General features: G+C 40.6%; 1 protein-coding gene across 6 annotated transcripts in view; it reads right to left on the bottom strand.

The window, feature by feature from the left end:
• Positions 1-12,856, bottom strand: part of LOC124064434 (plectin-like) — a 119,368-nt gene that overhangs the window by 93,119 nt on the left and 13,393 nt on the right. The window lies entirely within an intron of this gene.

Raw genomic sequence — 12,856 nt, 5'->3', positions numbered from 1 at the left:
CTCGCCACAGAGAGACGGTCTCTGTGTTAGCCTCTGATAAAATAGTTAAGCCAAAGGACTGAATACAACAGATCACTGCCTGTCAGTAAGGGATATGGTGTACTGTGAAGGGGAAAAAATTACTGCAGGCTGAGAAGTCAGGTTTTCTACACAAGTCACTCAGTCCACAGCTCCAGTGGTATTTTATTATTATTATTTAGACAAGTAAGATTTCATTGTTCTTTCAGCTTGCACTGAATATATTTAAAAGCTTCTCACAGTTTATTAATTGATTTTTTTTTTCAGTTAAATACAAAGCTGAAAAAAAACAATGTGCCCTTGTTGACTGACAAGCATCATGCAGCTGTTAAAACTTCAACACGGAGATGATTTTCCTACTGGTGAGGAATTCTGGGAATTGAGACAGAACGGAAACACGGCATGGAGCAAATGACCCCTGCATGTTTCCTCCCATGCTCCACCCTTAAAGACCTAAGACCAGGTCCCAGGGGACCTTTACGTTGTGTGGGGTCGCTCCTTTCAAAGAAAAGATTTGGATAAATTACAGCAAGGAGGGTGCACGCTGGAAGGTTCTGCTCCAAATCCTTATTTGCAGAAGGGAGAAGGTGAGGGCTAGTTTTCTGTAGTGGGCAGGGATCAGGCCCCCAGGGTACCCCACCCACGCTCTGACTCATGTGCTTTGACTCAGAATCACTTGGGTAGAGCTGGAGCGTCACTGGAGAGATGCTGTCATTTCAGTGTTATTTACTTGAGAGAGAGGAACATAATCCATGCTTTGATTAAAAGATGATCTTAGGACTCCCACATTCAAATAAATTGAACCTCAAAGGTATATTCTATGAAATGGAATATAAAGTCGTTTATTTCAACTCCCATTCTTGTCCTAGAAATCAGTTCAAAGCATTTTTATGCCCTTTCATGTCCTTTCCTCTGCTTTTTGATTGTCAGGTTTGTTGTTATGAGGACAATGATCCACTAGGGGCTGTGCTTTCCCTGCAAAGAACAAAATAAACTCAACCAGCATGAGGAGAAGTAAGAAGAGAAGAGAAGAGCAAACTAAGTACTATGATTCAGCAGGACTAGAATGTACAATGAAAAAAGATCAACAATAAAACAGTAAATGAAAACTAAATGTCGTCGTCAAATCACTGTAATCTCAAAAGCACTGATAAATGTTGTATGAGTATCTGGACACTGACAGAGGGAAATGCATTAATTATCAATAGTACACTTTATAATATGCATACTTAATAAATGTAACACACACCCTTTCATATTGACTAAGCCTGCTGTGCTTCTACAGGGAGCGCGGCAGAAACCTCCAAGGACCTGTGAGCTGGATGCACACATAAGGCTGGAAACACTGCCTTTGCCAAGTGATACCTCCTGTGGGCCTTAAGGGAAAGTACACGTGTGTGTGTGTGTGTGTGTGTGTGCAAATGAAACCCAGCTGAAACCAGTCACATTTCACTGGTGGAACACACTGTTGTAGGCACAAGAGGGAAGATGTCACAGAGGACAGTGAAAGTTGTCATATTGTTTCTGAGAAGACTATCAAGTAAGAAGTGCGTCATGAGCATAAATACTGAAAGTTAGTCTAGTCTAGTAGAAATTAGTCTATACTTTTCATCTAAAGTGAGTCAAATGACAGATAGCAGGAAATCTTATTACTTAATCTTACACGACATATTGATTAGGCAGTGTCTTTTATTAATCAAATTTTTAATTACTTAGATCTTTCAGCTTTTAAGGAGACAGTTTTGTTTATTTGACGTAGGGTTCCATGTCATATCTATACATAGTTAGTGTATTACCTACAGTAGTAGCACAGCAGTGCTCTTCAGCAAGTGTCTGTCTGGCTTATTTGGTGTTCTGGACTAAAGCATGCCAGTTGAGTACATATAGTGCAAAGGAAAGGGCCGTCTGACAGCAAGGTAAAGCTGTGAAAACATTCAAAATGTCGCAAACTCTTAAACTGATATTGATTTGTTTTAAGGGAGGTTTTCTTTTAGGTGGCTAAATTCCATTATGCGGCAGACCCTGTCCAAGTGCTTACATTGCTTCTCTTTTCGTGCCGACTCTCCTCTCTGCTTCACCACACTGGGGGCACCCTGACAGTCAGTCTACTGCAGGTAATACACTGACTATGGATAAGTACTTCACAGAAACCCACTTAAAGAAGCCTAAAGTATCCTAAAGTATAACAAAATGTGAGTTTATCTGAAAGAATACATCCTACGGCTGCAACAACTGATTGTATTTAGTATCATCTAATCTGTAGCGAACATTTAGACTGACACTTTTAAGTGGCTAACCCAAGGACTAAGAAAAAAAAACATTCTTATTTGAGAAACAGTGAATTTTTTGCTTGAAATGTTATTTATTAATATTTCTTATGAATTCATCAGTATAGTTGAAGATTACATTTCTTTCGACATTCTATTAATTGACAAATTGTTTCAAGTCTAGTATACATTTTGTGACCTATAAGTATTCTTTTAACCACAGAAGTATGGCTGATACTGTAACATCTCATTGAATTAGCAGAGAATTTCTGGAAGTCAAACATAAAACCTCTCCAGCAGAAGTCTGGAAGACAACCTTCTTAACTTACACGTGTCCCTTCATGTAAACAAACAGCTGCTGAGCGTGAAACCAACAACAGCTAAGTGTGAAAAAGACTGTAACCCCCAAACACCACCTCTCCCGCTTTTTCTTCCTCTTTAATTTCTGCTTGTAATCTCTTATTTGTTTATTTCAAGCACTCTATCTCTCTACTTCCTGTCTTCCCTCTCTTCCTCACCGTCTGATTGCCTCATCATCTTTTTCTGTCTCTGCTATGCATGACAGGGAGTTTCTGCTGGAGGCGCCACTCTGGCTACTGGCTACTGGCTACTGGCTGCTATGCTCTGCTCCCGGGATGGGCGGTGGGACTTGTCCTGCATGTCTGACAGATTTATATCGATCCAGAACATTCAGCTTTCCCACCATTGACACCAGTGTGTCTGCCTCTATTCTAACACTGAGTCTTGTAGTCTACTGCCTCCCACTGTAAGTCACAAGAAACTATGTTTCAGATCTCTTTAATTGGTATTAAACAATTCGACAGACCTTTTCTCACGGTCATGACCTAAGCGAAATGAAACTGACCTAAGCAAAATGAAATTGCTTTCTATTGTCCCATGGGCTACACTGAATAACTGTGATTATTCAAAAAGGGACAGCGCAGTTATTGGATATATAAGTATCTGTTCGAATTAGAAAGTATGTGTAGTAACTGACTGTTTTGTGACTCTGCCTTCTTCAAAATGCACTGTTCATCTGACCAAATAGCCCAGAAACAGAGCTGACTGTGCTGCGAGGCAACATTTGCCGTAGTGGTCACACTCAGTATTGCAACTTCCATCACATGACACACACTGGCTCAAAAAGCATTTGCCCCATACACGATCACCGGATTTTACTTTAATTTATTTTTTTCAAGCATCACATACACTTCCAACGTAACTTGTATAATCAGAATCTGATCCATTCATTGCTGCCTGACACACATGCCCTCAACCAGCTAGGATGGAGGACATGCTATATCCACCCAACACAACAACTTGCTGAGGATTTTTTTGGTGTAAACAGCATAGATAGAAAAGATATTATAAAGGTAGGGCTCTTAGCTGACTTTGTAAAATTCAATACTTAGCACATTCTATGTATCTTTGCTTTTTGACTTCCTACAAGTCATTCAGTAAACTCTAGGTTATTATTGCCTACATGTGATATATTGTACAGTTGTATTGGCAGCTCAGCAGTGCAGCATTGCCCTTGACACAGCTTAAGCACAGCAGGCACATTAACTGAGTCAGTAAACTGTCATATCATATTCATGATCATTACTCCTAGCCTTCAGCTGTGAATTTATGTTATGAATGTGAAGCTCAAGGATGAATGATGTGTACCAGGGGTCATGGCATTCCTTTATGGTTCTGCTACACATCAAGTGTGAGTGTCCTTAACTGTGATAACAGCTGTAACAACTTAGTGAGAGAAAGGTAAAATATTGCACACTTGGTTCATTCCACGCAAATGTACTTGTCAAACATTTCAAAGACCTTGACCAGATGAAAAGTTGCCGGAGAGCAACTGGAGCCTGGCCATACTTTGGCCTTTCGACTGTGTCACAGTGCAGCTTACAGTAGTACAGGAAAACCAGAATTAGCAGTGATTTGAACTTTGAGATAAGAAAATAAACAACAGGCAGTTTTTCCAGGGTTGTCATATGACCTGTAGTTGGACAGAGAATGGGCACACCCATAAGAGACCCGAGGGTTAACGGACACACGAGTGCACGAGTCCTTGTTTAGTTTGACAGCAGCATATCATCTGACCGGCTGCTTTATCTAAGAACCACATCATGCCTTTTATGTAATGTCAGCGTGTGTAGCTCTTTTTGGTGAAACCATGGAGCCAGCCACACCATTTAGGGTAGTTTTTAACTAACTGGACCTGCCGTCAAAGCCTAAGATAACATGTCTGTGGAAGGTATTTGGAGAGGCTAACAAGCTTTACTCCTCTGTTGTTGGTATCTCAGACCAAAAGAGGTTAAGCGATCTGCTAACACAGGAGAATGTAACAACTTATTCCTTGTGGCATGTTTGTAGTCCCTGTGCCTGTGTGTGTTTGTGTGTGGAAAAAGCAGTGAGAAACTTTGTGTAGAATGTCTGTGTGTTTGTACGAGTGCGCACATGGAGAACATTCCCCCTGTAGTCAGCTGTGTAGGGTGACCTGTTGTGACATTTCTGGCTGGTGTGGTGACTGTCACACCGGCCGGCACCAGTTGCTCTGAATACCAGTGACCAGTAATAAACTCATTGCCTTTCAGTGTTGGGAAATGACAAGGCGGGCTAAGAAATAGGCCGACACTCTCATACATGCAGTCCCACACTCGTCATTACCTGGTAATCCACATTATCATGTGTCAGATCATGTGCAAAGGGGTATTCCCATTATTACTCACTTTGAATGTAATAACCCTGAAGTCTATTTAAGTTCCACTGGCAATGAAGCGGAAATGTTTCCACTTGCTCTGGCTTCCAGAATCTGGACAGCGTTCAATGTGAAAAAAAAATCACTCCTGCTATGAAGAAGTTGTTGTCTTGCCTCAACAGAGTGTCCTTCACAGTGGACACAGAGACTTCTATTAATTCATGCCAGAGTGAAAGACATTGCAAATCATTTACTGTAAAAGTATTTCCAGCAGCTCATACATTCAGCTTTCAGTATTTTGCCCTTATTCATCTGCTTTCTTTCAAACTGTCTATGGAACTTGGTCTCCGTTTACAGTGGCAAGTTGCATTCAGGGTCTCCCATTAAAGCAAACGTAACTGGCATGCTCCACTTTGCTTTACTTTGTCCAAAATAAGGAACATCACCAGATTTGAGGTTAATCTGAAAACTTTTGAAAGAAGAAAAGTTGACAAAACAGATATTATTTAAGGTTAATCATGCCTTTTCAAACCCTAACTCAAAATTCTACAGTTGTCATCTCAGGAAGAGGCCAAACACCTGTCATTGTGCTGTGAAAATAACACCTGCAGTGACAAGGTTTAAAACATTCCAATGTTTAAATTTAGAAATGATCTCTTAAATGTTGAAAAGGCTTACATATACACTGAACATCTGATAAGTACTGACTTTCCCTTCAAGAAAAAGTCTACATTTTGGTAAATACTTATGTATTTCTTTGAGTTTTTGGTTGACATATTTGTACATCTCACTTCATCTCACATACTCAGTGGTGTTCATGAACACACATTCAGGCACTTCAATCAATTTGAGAGGAGAGTGTTGGGAAAAGAGGGGGAGGGAATCTTCACAGGGCTTTGGAGGTGGTGACTCCTCTTCTTTTTAAAAGACCTTTCTGTCTACAGTAGTATGTTGCAGCAATGGTATGCATGTGAGTGTGTGTGTGGATGTTTTTGTTTTTCCCATTAACTTTTCATAGCTCATTGGAGCTTTGAAGCTACAATGCCAGACTAATACTTGACTTAATAAAGCGCCAAAGCCCTGCCCTGCAGCATAAAGCAGTGGAAACACAGAGTCTTTGTGTCAGACACAACCCAGGTGTTAGAACCCCAGTATTTTCCACACAGATTTCTGTCCACATTTGTTTTTCTTCTGAAGCCACAAAGCCATGTGTTTCAGCCCTTGTAAAAATTCAGGGAGAAACTCTAAACACTTAAATACCGCAGGGCTTCTGGTTTGTGTGAAAAGAGCAGCAATAAGGCTGAAGGCACAAGTCCAACCCTGGTTGCAAACTGAAGTTTGGTGCTCCAATGTGAAGCATGGAGCTAAAACGAACTGACAGCTGCCACTCAATGTGCTTGTTAAGCATTTCTTACGCAGTCTAAAAGCAAACAATATGTCAGATTAAATAGGATCATCGTCTGTAGTCTGTAGCAGACATCATCATCCACAGGACTGCTGTGCTGCATTATGCAATGACACAGCGGATACACATCTGTCTAACTAAGCAATGTCACACACTCAGGGAGGAAAACAACTTTGACAGTTTAAATGGATTTAACCATGTGTGTGAGGTTCATATACACTGACTTGTGAAGGCTGTATCCAGGTGAGTGGATCTGAAACAAAATTGCAAAAATCAGGCTTTCCAATTATGACTGAAAGATGACATCAAGACCAGTTTGCAAACAGTTTGAGCCTCAGTGCCATGAAATCTTGTAAGTTACTGTGATATTAGGAAATTGCTGGTTCCAAAATTCCAGTTTATCACAAACTATGGCCTTCGCATTTTTGCTTCAATTGCTATAAAAGCCTTGAATGGAGCAGAAAACAAGAAGGAAAGCTGATGGATAGTTTGCACATTTAACCTCAACTGGATGCAGGTGCAGGCCAAAATAAAAAGTACATGGGAAAAAGGATGTCAGTACAGGGAAATTTCCAAGCTTTGAAAATGTGTGTATTTGAGGCAACATTTTGACCTACAAGGCATTTCTTGTGCTTCATCAGGTCTTCCTTTTTCCTTTTCCTTTCCCAAGAAACGTGGTGAGATGATCACACAAGTGGAAACAAGCCAAAAGTTTAGCCAAATTATCTTTATCTGGAGGCAACAATCAGAAATGAACAGACCCAAAGAGTTGGCGAAAAACCTTCATTGCACAGGAGATGTACAGCAACTCAAAGTTGATCCAGGATAGGTGTGTAAGCTGGAGAAGAGATGGAAATCATTTTTACTGTTGGCAATCCTTTATTCCTCCAGTTAAGTTGGACTAACCATGCACTTTTAATGAGAGTGTATCAACGTCTCAGTGCTCAAGTGTTTTGGCCTATCTGTATTCTTTTTAGCTGCACTGTCAGCAATTAACTTCATGTGTGAAAGCAGAAAGTACACAGTTCCTGAACAACCAAGTTTCTCATTGGGAGTCGTTAATATTTATGAATAAAATTCATGTTTAGTGATATGGGTTTTTTGTACAGATTATGGATCTCAGTATGTATTTGTGACTTAGCGTACACCTCAGCTTCCAAACTCACTTCCTGTCTCTCTCTCTCATTCCCTTACTCACACACTAACAGTGTAGGTTCAGGCATAAAACAACAGCAAGCTTCTGTTTTGCAAAATTGTTGAGTGTTTGACAGGAAGGCCGACAGATTGGGGGAGCATCCCTCCGGAGCTCCTTCTCTCTCCCATATAAGGTTGAAGAGGAATCCCAGCATAGTTGCGCTTATCAAGCTCTGCCCCAAAGTAACCTTTGACATGAGCTGTGTGTCAGTGCTGATCTATCCCAGGCAGCAGGATGCTGACTCACATGAAAAAAAATAAATAAATAAAATGAAAAAAAAAAAAGAGGAACAACCCACTGTCTTTCTGGCAACAGAAATCTGACAACTCTTACAGCTGAGCCGCATGGCTAAAAGGGACAAAGCTAATCACTTTCTGACCCACACACTACACAGAGATACACCCTGCATGAGTTTAATGTGCAGCTTTTCAGTTGCTGTATTTAATGGAAATACAGAAACAGAAAAGTTCCATTAAAGGGATTTTGCTGTTTGGTTTGCATGGCAGGTAACAAGCAACTTTAGCTTTAAAAAGGGCACCATTTGGCTGCACTGCAGTTAAGGGAAATGTCTTCAAATGTCATGCAACTATATACAGACATGCACACATGCCAAATCCACAGATGTTCTACCAACGGCCTACTTTCCATGAGTGCTTCACCTGGCAATAATGTCTGTGTGTGGCTGACCTCAATGTGAATTCAGCATTGTGTGTTTCTGAGAGGCCAGAGTGGGCTGCAACAAATGAGCAGTTAACTGCAGTGGGCGATGGAAAATAAACGGTACACGTTTAACTGATTTAACTGGAACATAAGACCATATTTAATCATTATTGTATTTATTTAGGTTTCTCAAGGTTGTGTCATGTGCATTAGGTGACTAACTAAAAGATCTCCAAAGATTGTGGGGACCAAGTGTAATAATTTTGGTTATTGGGCCCAAATTAAAACACTTTTAGCACTAATTAGCAAATGCTACCATGCTGTCACACTAAACTAAGATGCTGAACGTGTAAACATCCAATGGCATTAAACCTAATCATTTCGGTATTATCACTGTAGCAAGTGAGTTAGTTATGTTGATGTTAGCACCACAGTTTACAGCATCTCAGAGCTCCCAGCGCGGACTCAGTCTTGTTTAGCATCTTGTGGCAGGAAAAAAGCTATCGTGAGGTCTTTAACTGACAGTTCATCAGAAGAAGAAGAGCTCTCACTGTTCTCTTCAGGTGTATCGAGGGCAGCAAAGTAGCTACGAGGCAGTTTGTAAGATATCACTTTGGTCTATGATAACTATGTGATAACCTTAACACAGGTAATCTCCATAATTATATGGCGTGTACCTGTTTGTTATCTTACATGAGTGGTAAGAGGCACATTACCGTATGCAGAAAGAAAGGACAGGCAGTAGAATAAGTAGTGTCCAATAAGTAGAACTAGAAAATCCATTCATCCGAACCACAACATCTCAGTAATAAGTAACATTTTTTGCCCTCACACAACAACATAGAGTGGACACACTGAAATCTTGGTGGTCTGGGTTAAGTGCTTTTCTCAAGGGCACTCACCATTTGTTCATTCTGATCCCTATATTAACACTTCTCAACCTGTGGCAGGCAGCCAACACAAGACACTGAATTACAAGGGAAAAGATCCACAACTCTTAGATATCTGCCACCTCGGGGAGCTAACATAACCTTTCTAACCTTTCTCATTTTTAATAGCAGCAGGACAAGACATGAAAAGAGGTCACTGGCATCAGCGCCAATTCTGACGAGTTACAAGTGTGTGATGGGGAAACACAACCTGCACTCAGCAGCTTTAAGCAGACACACACCCAATACATTATTCATGAACACACATATATGCTCAGTTGCTTCTCGCCTTGTAAATAGCTCCTTCATTCATAAATCTGTGTGACCCATAACTTCTCACCTCACACAATGACATACTGTAAATATAATCCACTGCAGTCATTCATAAAGATAGTGCTGTATGTCTATCTTGAGCTAAATTCTGTGTTGATGATTAACACTATATGGCAAAAATAAAAATTGATCACCATGGTTTCTATTTTTGTTAGACTTTCTGTTTTATTCTATTTCCAGTTTCTTTTATGTACAACAAAGCTAGGCTTGGCTTAATAACATTTAATTTTTCCAGCCAAAAGGAAAGTGGAATTTAAATTACCCTTAGCAGACAATCAAGTTTGCCAAAAATAACTGTTTAATTGGCGGTCTGAACATGGCCATGGCTATATTTAGGGGTTATTTTAAGCCCTGTGGGGCATAGGACAGAACCTTGCAGGACACACACTGGGGCGAAATATGGATTCCAGCCATGTCTGTGCACCCTCAGCAGTCCACCTGACATGAACAGGGCAATCCCCCGCTCAGGCCGCCCAGTAACATCGGCATCAGCTGCTAGCACAAATTACATTAAAGGACAGTGGGAAGACAGCCAGGGCTTTACCATCCAGTTGGCCACAATTTAGAGGAGGCAATGAGACAGCAGTGAGTAACATTAGGAAGAGCAGATTAACTGATGTGAATTCTATTTATCCCATTTAGAAAATGTTCTTAATATCAAATCCAACATAATATGTTCTAGTTTATAAGTCTTAAAATTGTTATATCAAACATCTTTCCATTAGGAAATTATATTCAGCTAAAGGCTAACGTCAACATGGTGATGCTCTCAATGACAATGCTAAAACACTCAACATCTTGGTTCAATATATTGGCACTTGCATTAATCATAAAATAGATAAAAATCAGGATATCAGGATGTGTACCAAATATCATGGCAATCCATCCAGTAGTTGCTTAGATATTTAATATTGGACTGAATTTTCCATCTAGGGGCTCAGTCATTATCTTAAAGTACTGCACGTGTCAGACAGCACACACAAGGATGGTGGGTGAACAAGTAGTAACATCCTCCTCACTACTGTTCAACAAAGGTATTTAAAGTAGGTACAGAAACACCAGTTATGCTACTGGAGGGACAGCCACCTTCCCTCCAAGTTAAAATGGGCTGACAATGCCCTGATAGGCAAACACCCACACCTGGAAGCTGTGTGCTGTATCTAGAAGGTATCTGTGATTACATAGGCAAATGATTTCTTTGCATGGCAGCATGCTGAAGATATAATGAGACAGCTTTCTAACGTCCAGTGAAAGGTTTTACATAATATCAACTTGTGCTTGTACCGTGTTAGGAGGCTCATTTTAAATGGTTCCCTCCGGTCCTCGCTGCAAGAAATGTCCATCCTAACATGTCTTGATTCCGTTTGGGGATCTTGGATGACATGTATGTTGAAACATACAAATATATCTGATAGCTGGGAAAATAGTGGCCTGACTTGGTTTGTCTTTGTTTCAAGACAAAACCCGGCCTGGGGATATGCACAAGGTCAGGTATTTAGGACAGTGTGGTTATAGTCTGCTTGGGTACAGATCAGTATCTCACATCAGGAACATGTACTGCTGTGTATCTTGAAAATGTTTGTGAACCAAATACTTTCCACTATCAAGCATAAGTAGGTACATCTATACACCATTCATACCACATTACATGCAGCTTATTATGATGTATACCGAGTTCTTCAGGGTACCAGCAGTAAGAATAAGGTTAATAAATTTAAGAGTCCTCCTACAGTGCTCCATGTTTCACACAAATGTAGCTGACGTTACAGTGTCAGAATTTAGTGCAATTCTGCAGTATGTTAGCACGAATATGTAAGAGAACCGTCATTTTAAAAAGTGTGAGATGAACCTCAACAAACTTTCTGATTGGCTGTGTCATCAGTGTGCCTTAATAAGGAGAGCAGGACCTCAGTGGAGCACAGACGCTGTCGAGGAAGGAACACAGAGGAACGTCTGGAACATAAACACCTGCCACAGAGCTCCTGCTTCCCATTACCTCCTGGTACAGAAACAGCACTACAAACATTGAGATCTCTCTCTCTCACACACACACACATACACACACACACACACATACACACACAGACAGACAAATAGAACCGTGAAAATGCATTCCAGTATTGTTCTTATCAAGCTAAATGTAATAACATTGCTGAAAAGAACAGTTGTCACCCTATACTTTTGAATACATGCTAGAAGTCACTTACTGTTGCCAAATAAAACACTAACTCAAAACTGACACCCTAATTGCACTTGATAACAGCACCTTCCTAAGTGTCTGAAAGCAATCTACACTTTATCCCGTGAATTTTCTTCTAAATCCAGCCCAGTGGCACACAATGTAGGCCGGAAAGGGCTGACTATTTGGCACTGGTGCATTACATCTACAACCGATGTACTCATGATTCACAGGTGTTGAAAATGCAATACAGAGCGGTTTTTGTTTTTTTTTAAATATGAAATGTTCACACAAATAGACCCACTCACAAAGAAAAATATGCAAACTGTGTGCTGATACACAGAAAATACGCAACAGTGATTCAGCACAAGCCCAGTTGCAAGATTCTCACAACCACAGAGAAAATTAAAAAAAAAAAAAAAAAATTGGGGCAATATTTATAGAGGAGCTCTCCCTCTTCCTGATCATCTGTTGGAACAGAACAGATGAAACATGCAGGAGGAAAGACATCTAACAGCAGGAAAAGTGAAAGAATATTAATATATGCAATATGGACAGGAATGAAATCTAAACAAAACTTTGAAATAAAAGCGCTTGGAGGACACTGCTGACATCCTCTGAAGTGAGGAAAGTGAAAAATGAAAGCCGGTACAGAGGCATGTCGGATAGGCTGGCTTTGCTATGGATGTGGTTTTGCTTTCACCTGTCGAAGTCAACTCATCCCTCACATCTCTGATTCATTCCTGCACCACATTTCCAAAAAAAGTAAACTATGTAAGATAATCCAGCGAAGGCATGCTGAGCTGCACACTTGAGGAGATAAAGGGATAAAATGAGATCAAGATTTGAGAAGAAAAGCATGAGCTCCCTGTTGTGCATAAATGAATTTCACTATTGGCTCAGCATCACCTGTCAATGTCCGCTGATGTGACTGGATACAGGATAACAATCAGCGGAACCCTCAGACTTCAACTAACCCCTCTCTCATTCTCATCGAGGTCAGAGGTCAGCACATTGGGTTTGTTGCTACGGTCACATATCAAAGTGAGGCACTGCTGTAAATCCACAGGACTAGGCACACTAAGAGAGGCATCGTGGAGGAGTGACAGCGAGCATGTGCTGCCAATCAATAAAACACTCAGCAGTTCAGAGACGTAGCGTGCACCGACTGCTCT

The sequence above is a fragment of the Scatophagus argus genome, chromosome 9 (assembly GCF_020382885.2).
Source record: "Scatophagus argus isolate fScaArg1 chromosome 9, fScaArg1.pri, whole genome shotgun sequence".
NCBI lineage: Eukaryota > Metazoa > Chordata > Actinopteri > Scatophagidae > Scatophagus > Scatophagus argus.
This window is presented reverse-complemented; position numbering and strand designations above follow the sequence as displayed.